The sequence below is a fragment of the Rissa tridactyla genome, chromosome 1 (genome assembly GCF_028500815.1).
Source record: "Rissa tridactyla isolate bRisTri1 chromosome 1, bRisTri1.patW.cur.20221130, whole genome shotgun sequence".
NCBI lineage: Eukaryota > Metazoa > Chordata > Aves > Charadriiformes > Laridae > Rissa > Rissa tridactyla.
Window position 1 is genome coordinate 57,133,842 of NC_071466.1, and position 23,773 is coordinate 57,157,614.

Below are 23,773 nucleotides of genomic sequence, written 5' to 3' on the forward strand. Positions count from 1 at the left end.
TGCCTACACGAGCTTTGGCATCTCCAGCAGCTGGCTTAAACATGCCCTGAGAGTAGTTTTGAACATACTGGCATTGCCACACTTTGTAATTCTTTATAAATTCCCATAATATTGTCTCCTTGTTTAGAAAATATATATCATGTGCACATTTTATTTATTCCCGTGTTGCTATTACCGTATAGAACTTACAGTGTTATCCCAAGTGAAGGGAAGTGCACACATTATGTGCTCTATAGCGCTGATCCTCCACCCTCCAGACCAGGATGCCTGCTGGAAAGCACTTTCAACCACACCATTTTTTCAGTGACATTCAGAAGGATGGCAGGAAGCAAGGGGTGAGGTACACTCAGTTCTTACTGTACGTGCCATTGATCCACTGAGGCTTGTTAAAAACAACACAGGATCTTTTTTGATTGCTGTAATTTGTACACATGAAAAGAAACATGAAGAAAATAAATGTTTTATATTCCAACACTGAGTGAATTTAAGATAAAAGATTGGCTAGTCTTGGTAATGCCCATGAATTTAATACTGCAGGTGTTTTTGTAAAAACCAAACCATAGCCATTAAAATCATCACTTTGCCAGGCTTACGCAATCACTGCTAAAACAGCATATTCTGATAGTTTAAACCAAGTTTTTCAGAAGTGATTTTTGGCTGTAGTCACGTGGCTGTTCAATGCTGGAACTGAGATGCAGTGACAGGATCTAGCTTGAATAGATAGAGAATGAATAGATAGAGAATTAAGTCCGAAAATCAGGATCCTGCCTACAGGCAAGCAACCAAACCTATGGGAAAAGATGATGATAAGCACAGGGTTTGAAAAACTGGTATGCAGGCAACTTGTATGTTCCTGAAAGCAGAGATGTATATAGCGTGTGACTGAAGCACACTGAGAGTAAGTGCAATATAAGTTCCTTCACCTTGTTCAAACCTCATCTCTAAACCTGTATCATTACACAAGGCCTCCAAAGGCACCTCTTACTTCTTCATCAGTTATTTTAGTGATCTGAAACAATAAGAGACATAGCATGCTTTATATATATAAAAATAAACAAACTCACTATATTCCATGTATTTCTTCTTTTGTCATACTAGATCTAGATTAACATGGAGGTAATTATTTTTTTTTTTAATTCAGTGCAAAATATAATAGTAATTAGCCATTGGATAACGAATAACTGGCTATCATTTAGGGTGCCAGTGAAAGAATTGACAGCCAAGATCTTCAAATATTTCTCTAACAAAAACTTTCTTTCCAAGACTCCTGGGTAACTCATGAGGTCTTATTCCCCCACAGTCCTGTATGTCACTACAAGCAGTCTCCCTCTTCTTGCTGTCCCTGCATAATTTTCTTCAAAGTGCTTCACAACAACGTATATTTTGTTCTTTGGCTTCTTTTCCGTATCTTCCTCATGTGCTGTGTGCCACTTTCTCTTTGCACTGTCACTCTTCCTCTGGGACTCTATTTGTTCTAAAATGCCACCCGCACTGCTGCCCTCACTATGCATCTGTAAGTAGGGACAGTCTGCTTCAAATTTATTTGCAACAATTGACTGCAGTAGCCATTTTTGATGGTGTAAAACCAATTTCCTTCCCCTTTGTAGCAGGAAAAAAGTGTCAGTTTTATCTTAAACCTTGTTTCAGTTCAACTGAAGACGCTGCAAAAATATCTGCTCTAGTAAAAGCACACAGGAGACATCCTGCCACTTCTTCTGTTACTGCAATCAAGTTTAAAACAAAATGAAAGTCCCAAAGTCTACATAAAATCATGTCACTCATCATAACACTGAAGCATTGCCCATTTTCCATCTCTGTTTTACTATTTTGCCAGCTGTTATCATTATAAGCATGAATATTGATTGCTTCAGAAAAAATCCTCTGAATTTCACAGTCAACATGAAAGGACAAAATAGAAATATCTTATTGATAGACATACATATTTAAAAACACTGCTTAGAATTTACTTGTGTTTTACTTAGTACTATGTTATTTTAATTGCAGTTTTTAAATGAGCAATGTGGAACTCGTGTCAGTACTAAAATTGAGCTCATCCTTATGTTTGCTTCCAAGTTAACTGACATTTGTGTGCACTGTAAGAACTGCATGTGACAGAGGTCATCTCGAATGAAAGAGAATATGGGACTGTATCACCTGTCTTTAACAATCACATATAAAACAATCATTTCCACGACAGGGATGAAAGAAAAAATAATAATAAAAAAAAAAGAAAATCAAACAGATCGAAGGAGACCATACCAGAAATGTCTATTACCGCCTTACTTTCAGTGAAGTTGTAGCACTTCATGGAAGCTCTTGAGTCCTTAAGGAAAATATGATTTGCCACTCGTAACAGTTTAATCTAATTAAGCCTTCTTTGTCTGTAGCAAGAGTGTCTGAGCATCTTGCCCTATTTTCAAGGAAAATTCAGTAAATAGTATGTTAAATTAAATAATTAATATTCCTTTTAGTGTTAAGGTAGCCAAGAACACCAAAGAATACTAGCACTAGCCTGTAAATTTTGTGGAAACTTAACCCTAGTACAAAAGCTACCCCAGATTGTTATCCAGCACACAAATTCCCTTTGCCAGGCAAGTATTAGTGACGAGACTTCAGCAGCTTCTGTCCTTATTCCTTTTTGGTCAAGGTTGAAGTCAAGACATGCCAGAATGAATGGCTCGCGTTGCACACTGCGGGTATGGAGAGACACAATCCTTCATGATTACCTTTCTAGGCACGTGAGCAATTTATACAAATATATGAGAGGAAATGATGAAGTGCTCCAGCATCTGTTTTTGTTTGTTCCAGGTAGATACCAGAATATATGCTTCTTTATGCCAAAATTCTGGTGTTTCAAGAGTATTAATATTTTATACTTGCCTGCATATATGCGTAGCATGCATAGCTCAGAGAGAGAATGCAATCTAAAAAAATTTGAACACAGGAGAATATAGACCTTTCTTGTTCTGTACACTTCCTGTATATTCTTCAAAAACATTTTTTGCCTGAGAGGAATGAGCAAAATCAACCTTTAAACTTAAAGAGTGTTATAGTTTGGACATAGCTGCCATCCTTTAAGACAGCTGCAGTAGCAGCTACACCTCCGAATAGAACTGGAAAGCTTCAGGGAAATGATAAAGGTCCCAATCTTAAATAGAACATACTTCTTGGTTTGGAAAATAATCTACTTTTCTAATATTTTATTTTGTTCCTAAGATGAGTGAGACCAAACTTTTCCAAATTTTAAATTTAGCAAAAATCTGGGAGAGACAAAGAGAAGGAGAGCTGTTTCTGAAGTGAAACATTAAGTCCATGGTCCCTGGAGAGTCTGCATGGTTCTGCTATCCTGGGGCCATAGGAAAACTGGGATTGAACCAAAAAGGTCATTTTGTAGGGCTTCTCAACTGCCGTTTCTTCAATTGTGAGTCAAACAGAAAAGTCCTCTTACGCAGTACCCCAAATCAGTCTAGGTCTAAATAGTTGAGAACCTATTTCCAAAAATTGATAAAGAGTTATGGAAGTCAAATTTTAACTGTTAGATACCCCCAAAAAAAACCCCAAAAGTTCCAAATGGCAGGACATCTGTTGTGCAACTATTTATTAAAGCAACTCAAATTTATGTTTGTCTTGAGTGTATTCAGACCAAGAGGTAGAACCCTCCCCCTTTTTTCTTCTGGTTTCCTGTTATTGTTGCTGCAGCTGTATATTTCTTCTTCCATTTCACTTTGTGCTTTAAATAAAGAGCTAAGTTGTGACTCTTGGCTTAAATTTGTGTTAAAATTGTGAATGCTGGTTTTGAATTACTTTACTACCTGAAGATCGTTATCAAAGTGCCTGTTTCTTCCTAAGAAAGGAGGTAAGAATGTATCTGTTCTATCTGCATCATGTTCCGATTCTTGAAGTTCCAGGAATCTTGGATTTAACAAATTGAATTTGGAGTGACTGATGAAAAAATAAGCTGATGATAAAATACTTGTCTCTCCTCAAAATACTTAAAACATCTTTATTCAAAGTTTTCTGTTTATTACTAGATCAAGTTAAAGCTTCTTTCTCATGAGGATTTTTTTCTGATCTTGCTGTAGAGCCATGAAAATGTGGGTAGGTTGCTAATATCCATAGGAGATTGCTCTCATTTCCACTGCATTTTACTGACAATTTTTCTGGAAGATAAAAAGCCAAAGCAAACAAAACATGCATACGTGATCTTTCTTGCTACATGGTTTTTCAAGCAAAATGGTTATATTTCCTTCTAGACTGTTCTTTTCTAACATAATCTAGGTAATTTCACATTCTTCAGTTTATTATACAGATGACTAAAATAACCAACAACTAAGAAACATTGTTTTCTTCTTTCACAGAATAGTTGAAACTACATCTCTCAGTTGTCACAGTGATAGCATACATCTACAAGCACACACCCATGCACAAATACACATGTACATCATACAAATGAGAATATTTTTCACATTAAAAATTTAATCATCGTAGTAAAATATTTCTTTTTTATACTTTTTCTTTGTTTTTCTGTTTGTTTGGTTGGTTTGGTTTTGGTTGGAGGGTTTTTCGCTCTAACACCTTTGAATATCATCATACCTGGAGCTTTTTTGTTTACCATTCTCAAATTCAGTAGAAGTCATTTGCTGTAGAATGCTATGGAGTAAAATATTCCAAGTTCAGGACTGGTTGAAAATAATTTCAAAAGGAAATCAGTAGTACTTTCTAGGGAAAAAGTTTTACTATGTATTTCCTCAGTGCTTAGGAACGTGGGATTTGTAAAAGCAGTAACATTTGGAGTCTAGAGTAAAAAACTTACCACCTCCTGTTTGGTTACAACTGAGCACTCAAAATATATATATTTTTTTCCCTCATTCCTTCAACATCTATGACTTTGTTTCCCTCCCAGATTAATACAACTTGCTCTTCCATTTCAAATGCTATCAGACAAAATACTACTTCCCCTAAAGAAGACAAACCCATTGAAATCACCATCCCTCTTCTCATTTAACGTTAGTCTGGGTTCACATTAGCAAGAATACTGTGAGAGGGAACCATCTTCTGTCTTAATATTCATTAAAATATTCTGAAATTTCAATTCCGTGCACGTGAGCCTGAAGTGCAATTCACATGATGAGGCTGGTCTGCATAGTACTTGTGCAGCTGATACTTTGTTAGGTGCATAATATGTGGTACCTATAGCAGATATGGGTAGAGTGGACAGTTAAGAATACTGAGCCATGAAAGGATCCAAACAGTTTGTTCTCTGACAGGCAGCTGCCTCTGGATCCTGTTCAAACTGCCTAGCCGAGGCTCTTAATTTTCACTTTGCAGGACGTGAAGGGCAGCCACCTAAACCCAGTAACCTGATTCTTAGCACAGGAATTAGAAGCCCGTATTCTGAATGTAATCAGCAGCAAACAACAGCATAGCTGGTTCTTGAAGAGGTTTTGGTTGAAATTTACCACCCACTATAACAAACTATGTGTTGTTCGTTAACGTCAGAAGCTGGGATGACTGAGGCATCTTTCTCCTTCCCTCACAAGCCATTTTTAGTGAATGTATTTCTCCTACCTGTTGTTATATGAAATACTCACCAGAGATAAAAATATGAATTCAAACTCTTTAATAGTGCACCAGTGAATAAAACTCTACAGCCTCCTCCTAAGGCATCTCTGAGAACTTACAGAGTAATTCAGTGTCTAAATTAGGAGACAGTCTCTCTCCGCTCACTGGAAGCCTCGGCGTCTCTGCAGAGGGATGGAGTGTTACCGTGCTGCACAGTGAGTTTATCCAAGCAGGCCAGCAGGAGATAGTAGGAGCAGAAGTACAACCGAAAAAGGTCCTGACGTCAGGGTTAGCAATACTTCTCTTTAATCAGGAGGCAAAATCCTCTTCCCAAGGTGCAGTGCAGGAAAAGAGGGAGCATTAGTGAGGGGGGTTGCTCATGGTTAGAGCACCCACCTGGGAAACGGGGGACCTGCGATGGTGGCCAGCCTCAGTCAGAGGGGGTTTCAACCAGTGGCTTTGTTTTCCTGGAAGGTACATTGAGAGCAAGTAGGGAAAGGCTGCTGGGCCAGCCCACAGGAAAGAATACCATGAGCTCGAGAGAGAGAAAACCAGCGAGAAGCAGCCTCGTTTCTCAGGCCTCTGTGGGAAAGCGGAAGCCCTGGAGTCTGCTCACAATAACTGAAAAGAGCAAGTAGCTTGTGACTGGTAATAAAAACATGATAGCTGGCAGTGATGGTAGCTGGCGTGAGAAATGTGAGCCGGGGGTGGGGGGGGTCGTATCGGGGAGCATAGGGCAGATTGCGGTTGTGATCACAGAGCTCCGGGAGCTGGAGTAGAGGGTGAGTTTTGGCTTCCTTGGGTTCCCAGGTGGTGACGGAGTGCTGCTCTGCACAGCAAAAGGGTGTTAAAAGAAGTTGTGACCCCCCAAGACAGTGAAAGTTGTGGTTCCTCCCCCACCCTGAAGCTTAAGAAAGGTCTATAAGCTCTTTCACACCACATCAGCAGCTTGCAGGGGAATAAAACAAATTGTGATGAACCTTTACTCCAGTCATTCTCAAGGGTTCATGAAAAAAAAAGGGGAAACGTAGCCCTAAATCAGTAAGTATGCACAAACTAGATCCTGACCAAAATTACAAATTTTGCTTACTTTTTTGAAAACTAGCTTTTCGCTAAATTGTATACATATATTTCTGGATTAAAAAGATATTTAAATAAGTGTAGGTAGTAGGGCAAATCTGTGGCTTCCCTATTACAGAGGAATAAGGTATCATAAAACACCTCCCACTCGCCTGCTGGGAGAACAAGAATACGTGAGGCAATTTTCCCCTTTCCCATGCATGTGGGCAGAGGGTGGGTTGGCAAGGGGAGAAAATAGGAGAAAGACTGACTGATATGCTACTGAAAAGGCAAGATAGACTAAATAGGACCAAAAAAACAATTAGACCAAAGGTAAAGATAGACCACTCTGCCCAGCGTACGATAGCAAGAGCAGAAATAATCCATTGGATAATTCTTATCAGATAGTTACCAGAAGCTTTATTTGAAACTTGAGTTTTTTAAATAAAACAAAAAAGTTCCATCTATTTCAGGATGATAAATGAGTCAAAAATTATTTTTTTTTGTCCAGCCACTCCAAAAATAAAAATTTCTAATAAGCACATGGACCACATGGACAAAATTACTCGAAAATGCTTCCCTAAAAATCATTTTGGTGTCCAAAATTAATGTTAGTTTGAGTAAAGTACTACACAGTAACACCAACGTTAGGCAGGATTTGTGTTGACTGATTTATGCCATCTGTTCACGACTCAGATGTCACTTTCTCTAGCTTTCAAATAGGGAAAACAAAAACAAAACTTGCTCTTCCCGATCTCGATTAAGGTATTTAGTGAATTTAGTTGAATTTTCAACATTTACTGAGCTGTTTCTTTGAAAAATAGCACTTATACCGTAATGTTCAGTTACACTTAAGCGAAAAGCACACTTTGCAACATATCAATGTTTTAAAGAGAACGAAGGAATAAGTATTGTAATTAGGAAATGTTTTGCTAACAGCTAGAAATGTACATCCACTCTGTAGACTTGTTGGAACATAAACTGCTTTTTTCTCTACATCTGGTATCCATAAAAAAAAAAAAAGGACCTAGCAACCAAACTTTACATATAGCATTTTAAAGGGGCAGTACACAACAGCTTACCCCTCTCATGAAATAATACAGAAGCCTTTTCCTGAAACAAATAAACGGAACTAATAGCTCAGTGCTTATTCGAAGTGTCAACCAATTTAGATATAAAGCCGCCATAGATTTGCGTTTTGCTGACAGCAGTTTGCGTCTGGCATTATTTACTGACAATCCCAACTCGCAGGCAAAGTTCCCTTCTGGCTAAATCCCCGATTTCACTGAACTCCCCTGATTTCACCGGAGCCGTTGCTCCCGAGGAAAGCCTGCCGCCCTCGCAGCCTTTCACTCACCCCGGGGGGAGCGATTCCTCACCGCCCCCCGTTACGGGCGCTTTCGCCCTCCTCCTCGGTGCCCTCCTCACCACCCGAGGGAAGAGCCGAACGGACCGTGAGCCCCGGCATCCCGCACGCCCCATCCCGCCGCCCCGCCTGCCCCCGAGGCGGCCGCTAGGGGGCAGCATGGTGCGCGGCGGCGGGCGGTGGGAGCGGGCCGTGCCCCGGTGCCGGGGACGCCGCCGGGGGCGGCGCGGCGGTGATGTGCCTCTCGCCCGCTCCGGGTGTCGGCGTCCCCACCGCCCCCCCCGTCAAGACCCGGGGAGCGGGTGTCCCGGGAGGGGGCGAGGTGTTGTGTTGGGGAGCGGGCCGTGTTTCCCGGTCACGTTTTCTCGGCAGGTTGCAGGCTCGGGAAGCCAAACGGCGAGTCAAACATCTGTTTCGCCGGGAAGAGCCCATCCACGCTCCGTAACAGCGCTGCTCGCTGATGCGCGCCCAGACCGTCGCGCTACTTTCTCTTTCAAGAACAAAGAACTCTCGCTTTCCAACAGTAATCGCTTAAATATTTCCCATCTGGTAATGCTGCCGGAGTAATTAGTTGTTCCGTGTTAGGCTATGAGTCAGAAAGCTCTCGAGGGTGGTGGGGTTGATGGAAACCTCCTGGGGCTCCGTCTGGGGAAGGACCAAGGTCTGCACCCGAGATGGCATCACCCCACAGTCTCAGTGGTCCGTGGGCAACTGGGTCCAGGAAAGCACCAGGTGTTACGGCAGGTGCTATGGCCAACATGAGCCCAGAGTGTGTTTTCATGGACCAACCACATACTAGGCTCCATTACGAGAAGAATGGCCAACATATCAAGGGAAGTTACTGTTCTCCTCTACTTGCCACTAGTAGCCAGGAGCTGGCATATGACAGTCAGTGTTGAGGCCCTCCAGTTGCAGGAGAAACTGGTCCAGTGATGGGTGAACAAGATGGTCAAGGCCTAAAACATACCCCACAAAAAAAGGGATTGAGGGACTGGGCTTTTGTGGTCTTGGGAAGAGGAGGCTAAGGAGGGACCCAGTGATTGCCTGTAACTACTTGAAGGGCCATTTCGAAGATGGCAATAGTGCCAGATAGTGTAAAGAGTGGGCAAATACTACACATTTAATCTTGGGAGGTTCCATTTGGACTTTAGGGGGAAAGAAGTCAGGAGGGTTGTTCAAGACTAGAAGAAGTCTTGAACAGAAGTCTTCTTCTAGAAGAAGACTAGAAGAGTCTGTCCTTAGAGGGTTTCAGACATCAAAGCTGACCTGGGAGTGGGGTAACAGTCCTGTTTCAAGTAGGAGGTTGGACTCAATGATCTCCAGAAACCTCTTCCAACCAATATTTAGTGATTCCATAGTTTGTATACTTGCCAAGTTTGACAGTTCTGGCTTTCACACATTAAGAATATACAGAAAAGCGCAAAAATGTACTGTAATTTACCAGTAAGTTTTTGTATTTCTGTTGTACAAAGTATGCAGTACAACACATGGTCTATTACTGTTGTGTATTACTGCTGTATGTCCCAGCATTTGTAAATGCATTTATAGCTGGGTGAATGAGATTAAGCATTCATTTGTTTCTATGATGGGAGAAAAACCCTTTGGGATAAACCTTAATACAGGAGTTATTGGCTTATAAGCATCCCTGTCCTGCAACTACTTATGAAATAAATTAGTTGACCTATTTTGAATCTCTTGGCTCAATAGGTATGGGTAGGATTTTTAAAGCACTTTAAATCTTAGTATTAAAAAGACCGTAACTTTGCCTTAGACATCACGTGCTGTTAAAAGATAATAATTCTGTGAAGTAGGTGTTACGTTATGCCTCCTGGTTGCAAGATACAGTTCTCTGAATATATACTAGGAGCAATGGTAAATCTGAATCTCGACACCACAGAAATTTTACCTCTGTCACCAAGGACCAGCACTACCAATGAGAACCGTAATTATTAACTCCTGACTACAGAGCCTACTTTATCAAGATGCCATATAAACCACAAAATTAATTAAATTTCTCATAATACACTTGACTATATTTGAGCGGCCTCCTCCAGAAGCAGGCATGAGTCTGGAACAACAAAAAGTTAATGCAGCAAATTCCAGTTTAGTCCTGAAAGGTGTGGGATTTTGTGCTTTTCATCTTAGGAAGCAAAATTGAGTTTCAGTTTCCTCAGAAACTGTAGCTTTAGTCAAAAGTAGAAATTTGAAGAATTGCTGTTGGCACTTACAGTGAAAAATATCCAACTGCAAAATTTAGCAAGGAAGGAAAGGGCAAGCAGCTGAAATCTCCCTACATTTTTTGCAAATGGCGTTTAATAGAGACAATGAAGAAAGTGGGGTATTTTTATCAAATCATTACTGATTGATAAGTCATGATCAACACATGAAAATATCATTCCAGGTTTGTGCATTTAGGCCAAGAAAAAAAGGTGTTTTATTGTAAGATCCAAAAGTGGGAGAGTTCATGATCGAAGTAACAAAGATTTCATCTGAAAAGTTCTGTCTTTAAGATTCAACTGTCATGGACTGTTTCAAGGTGAAAATGAAAAAAACAAAAACAAAACCAAAAACAAAACCTTATAAATTAAATGTACATCTCAGAATATCTTTTTTCTCATTCTTCAAAAAACTCATTTACATAAGTGACTTACAATGTTTGTTTCTTCAACATCAAGACACCTGCTGAATTTTTTTTTTTTAGGATTAGTGTCTCTATGTCAGTTGGAGTGACTGGAGGTAAAAATGAACACATCCTGCCTCAGATCTTGTGCTAAATAATGTTTACTATTGCATTCCACATCATCTCTGTGCTCTGAGCCCACAGCTGGTCCCTCAGGAGTGCCACGACTAGTCTGTTAACTTCATCCATGGAAGATCATGAATATCAAGTTTGCCTTAGGAAGTAGATACTACCTACACAAGTTCCTTTTTCAATATGTAAGATAACTAAGCAAGAAACATGTACTAACACGCTTCTAAGAGGTGAAGAATGGCCTAAGGGAATTCCTTACCCATGGAAGTGATACCAATTCTCCGCTGTCTGAAAGCAAAGTGGTAATAAAAAAAAGTAGTATGTCTGAATGACATTTTTCTTCACCTTAATGACCTTTATACTGTTCTACAGCCTGTATCGAAGCATAAAAAAATGCATGCAGATTTTATTTAGGTACTATTAGTGGTGTTTAGTATTTTTGAGGAAAGAAAACAACCTTTCATGTTGCCGGCATAAATGAAGATATATGGGAGTAGCACAGAGTAGCATCAGAGAATATGAGGGGGTGGAAGGGTTGTGGTCCCACCCACACAATCTGAGCAGTGAGCCAGGGGGTGGTTCTTCCTCTCCGTTGGTGGGGTTCATCCCTTCAAACCGTTAGAAGCCTTGGTAAAAACTTTATCAGTCTTATGTCTCTCTGGTGCTAAATGTGGACAGTGCACGTGCTAGCAACAAGCCTGGCACAGCAGAACACAGGCAAGAGATGCAAATACCAGTGTGGGTGTGAGCCGTCCTCCACGGGGATTTCACCAGCTGTTTCCAACATCACAGAGACAGGCATACAGCAGCCCAAGCTAAAGGTGAAAAAGGGAGCACCGGAGAAAGTTACCAAGCCCTTTCATTTTTTTATGTTTTCCAGCGTAAAACCACTGAATGTTCTCATTTTGTTAGGGTTGTGATAATGAATAGCCAGTACCTGTTGTGCTTTGCACAGATTTGTTTTATCAAACCTCTGGTGTGGACGTGCATTTGCATGTATGCGCAAGTTGACTAGAGAGTTTTCTGCTAAAAGCCATATGGAGTTACACCTAAACAACATTAGAACTGCCAGTGGAGTGGACTGTCCCCAAAACTGTATCTGGTTTTGCTTCAGAAGAAACTGGTTTGTAGTGGCTTTTTTTTTCTGAAAGAAAACCCGTAAATGAGCTAACGCTTGGATTGTGTGAATGATAAGGAGATGAGGGCTCAGGATTGAACTGAGGTATGCCATTTGATACTGTGGGTGTACCCTTTGAGAGTTAAACATTTCCATAAGCATCTGAAAACAAACTTAATTAAGATTTAATGGTTTATAGGGATTATTTTTTTTCATCTTTTCAAAATGGTAAGGGAATACCAACATATGAATGATCACATAACTTTTAAAACGGAGAATAGAGTTGAGCATTTCTGGAATTAAACACAGATGACCTGTAAGTAGCCTTAGATGGGTGCTTTTTAATGACATTTAGACAGAGATCATTTTCCCAGTTACATCAAATGTCAATTTTTGCTATTAATAATGTTGGATTCTACTTATTTTTTTATATGAGGCTCTGTTTTTGAGGCAATTCTATAAAAAGAGTGGTTTTATTTTAGAAATGTTTCAGTGGTTACTTAATAATTGCAACATCCAGTCATACATTAAACTTTGAACAGCTTTCTGATAATCAAAGGGTTATGCTTGATATTTCAGAATGTGCCAAAGGCCTTATGATTAAAGTTTTAAGAAATTAATGAAATGAATACCACCTTACGGGTTTACTAAAAGACAATATACACATATAAAGATGGAAGAAATTAGGTTTAATGAGAAGTATAATGTTGGATCTCTTCAGAATATAAAGAGAATATAAATAACTTGTAAATGGTAGAAATAATTTTACAGAATGTATTATGTATTAAGACAGGAAAGTGGTGATTATGAAAATTAAACAAACAGTCCCTATTCATTATGTGGACAAAGTGGTAATTAAGAAAGGAATTTTAGAAAAAGACGTATTTGGAGAAATTATTTCAGCTAAATTTAACATTGCATTGTTAATTGTGTAAATAAAACAAAGCTATTACCCCCACTTTATCCCAGCCACATAGAAAGCATGATTACACTCCATACATTATATGCATTACTTTAAAACCAGCTGGAAATAGTACCAGCTCACATTGCTTTTTAAAATTAAAACTGGAAGAGAAACTATTCTTTCCATGAATAGGTTACTATTCATGGATGCCCAAACCACAACAGGATGTTAAATTAACCTCTGAATTAATAAATTCAGGTCTCATTTGAAACCTTCATAAAGGTTTCAGATTTTTTACACTTAAAACTTTTAGGTATACACAACTGATGAAGCTTTGTTCTGTAGTGATTTTTAGGGCACAGTTCCTCTCAGTAGATTTTAGGCATCAGTCATGTAAACAATTGCATCTGAGCCAGTCATCCTGGGCTCTCCTCGTAATCAAAGGAGAGAAGAACTTTTGGGGTACGATTCATCTGGCCAGTTTTAGGTTTCTTTATTAATGTCTGATAAATTACACCAAAGAATCACTTGTTTATTTCCACTGATTGACAAGGAAATGACTGGCACACATCCTACCCTTTATCATCCAGCCATTCTTTAGAGATTTACCTTGTATTTAAATACAATCAGTAGGGTTGATTTTGCCTGCATTCCTAGAAAGCTAGATTTATTGGATCATGTATTTTGACATGTAACGGTTTCACCATCATTTGAGTTAAGTCTGTTGGAGTCTAAAATACTGTGAAAATACACCAGCATTAGTTTTATCTACAGTACGTTGGCTTACTGAATATTAGCTTTTCTTTTTTTATTTGGCTTGGGGTTTTTTACTCTGTGATTTTCCACAGTTGTTCTGAAATCTTTACAGATACTGTAAAGTGGTTTCTACAGGCGTCTGTATGTCTCAAATGGAAGTCTTCATCACTTCATGAGAACGAATGCATGCATGAGAACAAAAATTCATACAGAAATAGGTGAATGGGAAGATCTGTGTATGTAACTGTAACTGTGCTATATGAACTAACATTTGAGTGTGTGTTGTACCAAATATTGAGTTTGGGAAGGACATAGTGTAACAAGAGCATGTTCCAAAGCTGCATTTACCTGGGGCTCTTCTGTGCTTGGAAGATGTCACCACTACCTCAAAAACATAAAAACAGTACAGCACTCACAGTCTGTAATTTTAAGGTATAGCTGATCAGTATAACTGACAGACATATCATTTTACAGATTTTTACCGCATAACTTTATCTTGTAGGCAAGGCTAGAAAATACGAGCAAAAATATTGCTGACTGTTAAGGTAAAGAAGGGTTATATATGTTTATGAGAGCTTTTGTGAACAGTCAGCATCAACTTGTATACCAGTGCAATACAATTCCTTGTAGAAAAAGACGCCTGAAAACTAAAAATGTAACAGATTTCATTTCGTGAAATGTGAAGTTGTAAGGCATCTACTTCACCAAAACCTAAAAAAAAAACCCACAAAACCAAACAACCTAGTAAAATCCTCACTGACTTTAAAAAAACCCAGTGGTTAATTTCACCTGATTTCCTACCACAAGTAGTTTTAAACAGATCATATAGACCTATTTCCATGTTTCTACAGCAGTATAGATGGAAGAAAGAAATCTTCAGTAAAGTAAATCTAACTTTACAAATAAAACATCCATCAGCCTGATGACAAGGGAAACTCTCAGAGGCAATTGGGACAGATGATCATCACAGGTCCTTTCCAACTGAAATATTCTATTTTTTTCTCACATTATTCCCTTCTTTACTGTCTCCTCACTGCTATTTCCGTATGTGAGGTTCTGACTGCATTGTCTTGGTCTGCTCTTCTGTTTCATCTATTTTACATCAGAATTATTTCAACAAAAATTCAAGCCCAGGCTTCCGGGCACAAAAGGTTCAAATAAGCATTCATCTTTTGAATTATTTTTTCTGACCCTTCAAATTTTTAGGAGACTCACTAAACATGTTCAGCTATCCACTGATCAGCATGAGAAGCTGCTTCAGTCTTTGTTTTGCGATACATCCATTCTGTTAACATTTCCCCTGGTGGAAAAACCTGGAATATTGGGCAATTATAGACTGAAATCTACTATAGAGATAGTCATAGCAGGCGTGGAGTGATATGTCAGATGCCAATTTGAAACAATGATTAATACGTTATTAATATTTTCATAGATAAATAAATATATCTTCTCAAGGCTGAACCTTTTATTTCCCACCCTTGCAGCTCTAAAATTTTCAGTAGCACTGTCATCTTCAAGTGACATCTTTATCAAAATATTACCAATAGAAACTTTCAAAAAACTATTATTGAACTTACTAGCTTTCCTATTTTTAGAAAGTAAAATTATAGAACTGACAAAGTGTGTGCAGTGACTGTTGCTATGTCTGTTTGGAAAAGTAATTTCATTTTGTCTGGCTTTGCACCCACTTCACTTACTTACCCTAAAATTTCTGTCTTTCTTAAACAAATGGTTGTCCAGAAACCAAAAACTACATGGATCTGTTTTACTCCACTTCAGACCGCTTGAAGAGTGGCACTAGTAAGTAGTTTTGGCTGAGGAATTGACAGCCTGATATATCTATCTCTTAAGGATGCTTGAACTCATTGGAGAAAGTATTGTGTATATGACATTACAGACAAAACTTTGCCAACCAAAACTGAATTCCAGTTGAATTATTTGTTAGCTATTCCTTTCCAATGAGTAAAAGAGAGATCCCAGATATTATAGATTGAAAAAGCTACTGAATCCTTATACAAGGGCTAAGCAAGATGAAAGCCTGCTTTGTGTGTTAGAACGTCAGACTTCAAACAGCATTGGTGGGGGCAGCTCATCTGAACCAGATTCTTTAGAAACCCGTGATGAGCTAAAACTCTTCATTCTTGGTTTCCAGCCAAAAATTGCACTAGTGAAAATATAGTGTTGAAAATATAAATCCACTTCCAAACATGCCAGTTCTTCTGCATAGTTCATTACTTTTTTCCTAAAGTATAGAATTTGATGAATGCAGCCACTTGTGAATACTTTAAAATATTTTAGGTATTTTGTGAATACTTTAAAATATTTTAGGTATTTTGTGACATATAATAGCTAAGACAAGTATTATGTTGTACATCATTGACCAAAGAAATTGATTATTCTGAATATGTTAAGAATATAGTTATCTATAGTGTAATGTTATTTAATATGTGTTGTTTTTTCTTAATATTGCTAATTAATAAAGCTGATCTTTTTTATATGTTTTAAGGGGGACTTTCTACATAACTCCACCGCTGTTCTTTCTTGGAGGTTGGCTTTGGTTTTATATTGGAAATAGTGACTATAGTATGAAAGGTTGCTGTTTCCCTCTATTTTTTCCTAGCATGCCTTTGGAGGAAGGAGGTGGATAGAAAAACAGATTTGGAAGGAACCCTAAAATATTCAGGGGGGAGATGGAAGGTATTGATATTTTTCTTTTAGCTCTACTTCTCAGCTCCCAGTATGGAGAAGTTCTATTACACAACAGATACAAATGCTGTAATAACTTAAGGAAATTCTGGAACCAGAATTGTTAAAAACTCTATCCCCTGACTCGTGCCCGCACCCTGTTGCTATATCTATAGCACTAATAAACAGGGTGAGGGCATATAGCAGATGCTGAAGTGCTACTAGCATGCGATCTCCCGTACAATGTGATTTGCTAGCACACAAGCCCCTGTGCTTTTGGTCCGTGCTAACTAAGGCTCTGTCAGAACACTTTTAGGTGCTGCCCAGGAAATTCCACTGGGCAGAGACTGTTCTCTCCTAGGCAGTAAGCATGAGGCCATCCCGTGTGGGAAATGAGAAAGGATTTTAGCTTTATGGGGGTGTTTGCCACTGCCATCAGGGCTAGCTGAATCAGCCCTTGTCCTTTTTATTTATTCATATAAATGTAGCCTCAGGGTTTGCCCTCGATGGTTGGTGGCCAGAGGATAACCAAATAAAAGAGCGTCACTTTAATGGGGGTGTTTGTGACCTGTTTGTTACCTGAGATTCTGCTCAAGGTTGCAGAGAAGCCTAAAGGAGGAAACAAATTTGTCCTAGCAGAGAAGAAGGATAAACTGCTTGGAAACAAAGTTACAAAAGCCATAAAAAAAAAAAAAAAAAAAAAGTAAAAGGCAAATTTAGAATATGCCTTAAAATAACTCCTTAAAATCTGTTCATGGTTGTCCATAAGGATTTCCTAATGTGTATGTTAGCCATAAAAACTGAGGAAACTATTCAGCTACAGCCCATCCCAGAGTATTGCCTTTTGGAATCAGTTCCAAGCTTCCCCCAGGGATGGGAAAACACTACCATTTCTCCCAAGCCTCCACAGTGCTGCAGCCTTGAGCAATTTTATTTCCCTTTGGTACAAATGTATCCTCTCTTTCATTTTTTTTTTTTTAATCTGCTATTATTCTCAGCCTGACTTATCCTGCTGTTCAGAGCAAATTCATCAAGTAGACCTCATCGTACTTTCAGGAAGGTTGTTTGATTCCTACTGCATTATTTATTTGCATGTTGTTTCTAGCTTAAATGATCTTCTAGTTAACAAGATGTTTTCAAAACTCATGTAATGTTTTGTGAATATATACCTAAAGAAGCATTTTTTGTATATGTGTGTGAATGTGTATATGCACACACACCAAACTGACATTCTTAAAACTTTTGCTTAAGTCTTTAGAGCCTAAACTATGAAGCAGGTGTGCAAAGCAAGGGCACTTCTTGAATATACCACAGCCTCTTTCCTACTCATCCAAAGGGCTGTAATTTCTGTCATCCAATTAGGAAGCAGATGGATTATACACCTGGATCCTCTATTTACACAAGTTCTTAATGTTAATAATACAAATGATGTTAATAGTATGGGTGAAAAAATTGGACATTTTAGAACGTTTTGTCTCCTCCTGGAAGCCTTTTATCATTTTTTGATCTCCTGCCATTGTGGTAACAGATGGTAAAAAAATGACAGTATAAACATCAATTTTAATGCTAAATATTAAACTTTAATAGCTCTAATGATGTTAAGGTTCTTCACTGAGCACTAGAACTAATGAAATCTGAAAGATAAATCAGTTCACCTTTATTAGACACCTCACACCTAAATACCCTGTTTGCTGAAGCAATCTTTCTAAAACAAGTGCTTAAGTTTCCTGGATAGTCAATGGTAAGAGTTTGTTTCACGTAAAGGCCTCAAGAGGGTGATTCTGCCTGCTTCAGTTTAACAAGCAAAGTTAAGCTAATTGGATTTCCTTACGGTATCCTCAAAAAAAACCCTAGCCTTCCTCATTGACTGTACAAGGAACTCAGGTGCCCTGAGAGTAGTTCAGTAGCTTACAGGAGGGGATTAATCATACCTAATTTAAACTGTTTAAAAGCTGATTGTCTAGCCTAAGCTTATTGCTTACATTTCAACTATGATCAACAGCAGAGGTAAGTCTTTCCAAGGATAATTCATCTCATCCTCTGGAGATGCCCATTAGCTCCTATTGTCCAATAAAAGATTGTCAGGGAATGAGCTCAGACACTGGATACCTACTTACTCACACTATTTAATTCCTTACCGTCTTCCTGGAAGTGCCTTGGATTGTTACAACTTGTTTTCTCCCAGCCAAATCCACTGTATAAGATGCAGATGCAATTAATGATATTAAAGTTGTTCAGTGAGCACCAGAATCAACTGAAATCTGTGTCGGAACTCTGTCCATCTTTATTAGACACCTTACACCTAAGTTTCATGTGTTTGTAGAAGCAGTCTTTCTCAAACGAGTACCTAAATTTCCTGGAAAGCCAACAGTGCTGTTAGTCACTGCTGTTCAGTGCCACTCACTTTCAGAGCCAGGGGCTTGTCCCTAGCCCTGTTTCATTCAGCTCTACGGACAAAGCCTATATGACTAGTTTGGGGTAAATAATAACTTTCAGGCAGCTAGTGCTGGTGAAGTAACTCTTATCTAAGCTGTAGGTGAAAATAAGATGTCCAAGTCAGGTAAATTGAATTCTCTTATGACAAGTTTGTACCTGGCAATGGATTGGGAGCCCTTACCAAAGCCATCTGTTCTGTTTAGTTTGTTTTTTTCTCTCGGTGGTATGTACATCTCTAATCATACAACTCTTTCCCCTCTGCACGCCCTGGCTTTTATGACAGGCTGAGCTCATGCTGAACCCTTTCTTTTATTTAGATTCATATGGTCTTCTCTTCCCAATTACCTGTTTCTGTGAAAACTGTAAGAACTTACGTATTTTTGATGCTTCCAGCTCTCTGTCAGAAGTGACTAACATTAAGCAGTAAGTGACTGAAATTTAGTAGCGTATAGACTACCATACTTTTTACTAATTATCAGCAAAGGCAACAACAATGTTATGTCCTGGTAAGTATTGCAACTCTTTTATTGTGATGTCATAAATACCCTCGTTCAGTTCAGAAACTTCAAAAAACATTGTGAATGTAACTATTAAGTGACGGCAGTCAAGTACCTATCGTCTTTTGCTGGGAATGATGACTTTCTTTCTGGTATTATCTCTTTATTGATAGCCGGTTTCAGATATTTGTAAAGAAATAAGTATTCTTCCAGGATGCCTCCACCTTTTATGAGAATGGATGTATAGTTGGTCTGATAAAAATTTATTATCATCTATCATTCTTGCTTACTAATACCAGTATCTTTATAAACTGGGTTTATTAGGAAAAAATTGAAGAAGAAAAAATATTGGAATAATAAATCATGTTAAACATACAGAAAGGTATAATAATTTATATAACAAAATTTTCCAAAAGTCATTATCATCTACCTCCATCCTTAGAGTCACAAGACTGGTCATTCTGAAGGTTTTCTACACATATTCACTTAGGTTGAGTGTTTGCAAACTGTTACAAGCGAGAGCCCAACAGGGTGATAATAGATTCAAACAGCAGTAAATTTTTTCCAAGTGTTACAGCAAAACGAAAGCTTCATAAGTCTGGTTGTTTCACATATCACAAAACTCACAAAAACCCTGAAATGTGCTTTTTCTTCCAGCTTATCATGCTGTGAGGTTACTGACTCTCTTTGAGACCTTTCAACTTCAGCTAGTGTCATTTATACCATTTCATAAGACCAAAGGCCAAAAATGTTGTAACCAGCTGGAAGCAGCAATATCCTAACATAAACAGAATGAACAAGAATTTTTTTGTTTCCATTCCTCCACATAAAGCTCCTGTCTAAACCAATTCATTTTAAATTCTCTTACCTTCAGTTTAATCGTTTCTTCTGTGCTGTCCTTTATGTCTGGAAGAAGGAATATATATCACTGAAATGTTTCTTTAAAACAAACTGTTATGCCTTTCAGCAGAAATCTATACTATAATCAAATCTAAAATAAGATGCACACCAATTTTAAATTTGGTCTTTAAACTGGACAGCTGGGAAATTTTCTGTTTGGACTGTGTTATCTGTCTAATTGAACTGCTTTCTGAGCAATGCAGATTGTGGTGAAAGGTGCCCTCTAGCAAGATGGTGTTTCTAATTGACTCATCTGAACTGTAGCATTATTGCTGTCTTTCATTCGATTGGGTCATGGTGAGTGCATCATGATGCTCATGATCTTCAGGGAGGGTGGATCACCTTCCTAAATTTTGGATGTTAGGAATTATGGGCTACAAAATTGCCATTTACATACAGACAACCGATTGAATTTCTTCCTGACGTGGTCTGTTACTACAAAGACATTAGAGATCCTATTTTAAGTCACATGTGCAGGCTGCCTGGAGACTATAATCAGGTTGAATAATCAGGTGGCAGGGCAAAATTTGGACTCTTTTATGGTACATTGAGTTCACTGTCTTTGTATTCAATTCTAATATTTTTTACTTACTAAGGAAATAAAATCTCCTTTCTCTTCATTTGCATTAAAAATCAGTTCATCTAGAAAAGTGTGTATACAGTTGCACTGAACTCCTGTCAGTTATGTGCAAGTATCAGATACAGGATAAAACCTTGTAACTAGGGGCTCTTAAAAGCATTATTACACTGCATCTGCTCTTATTTCAGAGCCTTGAATACAGATAGAATGAAGTCTGTGTTGCTAATGGTTTGTTGGTTTGTGGCTCATTTGCTAGTTCTCCCTTTCCAAAATATTGCTTGCATATTTTGTAGTACATGATTATGCAGAGACAAAACCACAGATGTTTGTATTACTGAGGTTTCCCTCTTCTAACTGCATACTCTCTTAAGCACGTTCCGTGAAAAATTTGCATCTTATCCTTTCATTTCATAATCATGTTAGAGATCTTCTGGAAGCAGCATTTTATGGTCATTTTATGATTCTCCTCAATTTCTTTTCCTTCCGTTCTTCATTTTTTCTTTCTTTCATGTCTCCTTCTATCTCATTGGCATGTCTGACTGCTGGCAGCACTGTCAAGTCACCCATCCTCTTCTGTTGCTTTTGTTATACAATCACTGGAGTGATTATCCAGTGGCCAGACCTTGGCTTGATGTACCTCACAATGTCAAACTAGTCCCCAATGACACAGTCATACCAACGGTAGATGCTTGGAACAAGAAAGTTGTGTTGCCATTCTCCAAAAATACAATATGAAGACATATGAAATTTGGTTTTGACTTCCATCTAATCAAAATATTTCTGGAGGGAAGGGTGTTTGGGAAGGATAACTAACAGGAGTCTAATTTCTGAGGATGGAATTAACATGGTCCAACTGCAGCAGTCTAAATCTGTAGCTAGCCTATACTAGTCACCCAGGCTTGTCCATGTAGAGAAACAAGAATATCTAAGGGTGCTGCATACCAATTATCCTAAACAGCTATCTTAGAAGACAGGAGTCATCCATTTGAAAGACAATGTGTCACTGACTATAAGGGAAACTAGCTTATAATTCTAGTTGCATCTGCAAGCTTAAAATGATGTTCTGCTTCAAGAACCAGTGGAGGAAAAGCTAATTATTCCAGACATCTTCTCTAAGTCTTCGGGAAAAAAAAAAAAAACAGGAAGGGGTTTCAAGTTACAATTCCAGCATAAGGAAGCTTGCTTTACCGAATAGTTGAGAACTCATGGATCTCTTGCTGAGTTAAGAAAGCGTATTTTATCACTGTCCAGAAAATGGCTAGAGTGAGAATAATCATAGAGCAACTGCTAAGCTGACAAGAGGCTGTTGTTTTATTCAAGGGGCTTGAGATAATACTGAGTGTATTTAAGCACACTTTTCTTGTAATTTATTGTTTGCTAAGGACATAGCCGTATACTCTTAAACATTTATATAAATATTGTTGTTCTTTCCATTAAAGCGCCATCATTCTCTTCAGTTTCAAAATAGTCTTGAAATGCATTTTCTTTTCTCTAGCCTGAGCAGCACAGTTGAAAGACAGAAATTAAAGTAGAAGTGGGGGTGAAAGGACAAGCTTGTTGGTACTACAGCTAACTTCATCTGATGTTAAGATTGCAGGTGAGTAACATGCCAAATTTTTCTTAATTCTGTCCATGATAATAATAAAGAAAATGTCGTCTTCTTATGAGAATGAGGTTCTAAGCCCCTGCCATTTTTTCAGACTGAAGTTTCTACCAAGTTATGTCATATGGTGTCTTCAGAATCACTCCAGTGACAAAGCTACACATTTCCTTGCTTTAAGTGGAGCTATCTGCTCACATTAACATTCTCCACAACTGATCATAAACAATATGGTAGAGCACCAGAACGTTATTATTTCTGCCTCCACTCCTCTCTGGCAACATACCTTGAGCCACTTTATCTTCTTTGTCCAGAAATATCTTGTCTGTGCAGTCCTAGACTGAAACTGCAGAGGCATACTTTGCCACAAAAGTCCTCTTCGAACTTTTAAAGCTGTACAGTTTTCTCACTTCAGTTTGAAGCTCTTCAAAATTCTTCGATATTCAGACAGTAAGTACATTGATGTTGAGGTAATAATCCTATTGTTTCAAACTCTAGAGATGTAAAACCTGAAGAAAGATTGAATGAAATGGGAATGTAGACACTAAGGAAGTTGGAAGTTGGATAATATTTAGTCAGAGGTCAGATCACATATAGTATATTATATGCCAAAGCATAAAAGTGGGTTGTTCAACGGGTGTGTAGGAGGAGTTTGAAGATCCGTGATACACCAGTTATTGCAAATGCCTACATAGAGTGTTAGCCTTTTGGGAACAAGGTGTAATTAAAAGTACTTGTGGTTTGCAGGGCTGAAAGCTACTTTTGTTAGATTAGATCTTGGTGGCTGATACACAGGTATATGAATAGATATATGCTATTTCGAGTGGAGAAGAGAACAAAACTTCTTGCCAGTATGTAGTAAATACATCTCATGTAGCTTTAGGTATCCACAATATCTAAACTTGGTCTAGTCAGGGTAGACGTCTTTTATAGTTAAAGGAAATGAAAAGGCACTTTTGGGAATTTTCTATTAACTTTAGTATCTGAAAAGTCCACTCTAGAAGGAACTGTTCTTCTCTGCTGTGTAAAAAGCCTAGATGACTAGATCAGACATAGACGCCTTCAGTTTACATATATGTATTTAATAAGGTGAATTTCAGCAACAGTGCTGGAGCTGACTTCACCTGTGGACAACAAAGGCCTTGACTTATATTGACTGACCACCTGATAGTAACTAAACACTGGAATCGTTTCTCAGTGACTGATGAGGAAATGGGTTGGATATCACATTAACTCTTTGGTTATTTTTTGGTGCAGGAATATTTAACAGTTCTTTTTTTTTTTTTTTTTTTTTTTTTTGTCTAGCTTGCAGTATGAACATGGGAAGATAGTCGTTGTTAAAAAAACAACAAATCTGGCATGTGTGCAGCAAATTCACTTCACAGGAATATTAGAAGGTAGAGATAAACCCTACAGATTTTAGAGAAAACTTAAGATGAATTCTGCACAGGGTGGGAAAGCATTAAGACAAAAAATATTGGAATTTACCAGAAATTCAGTATGTATTAATGGCCACAAAAGGAACCATTCTGTAAAAACCAGACTATGGTATGTCTCAA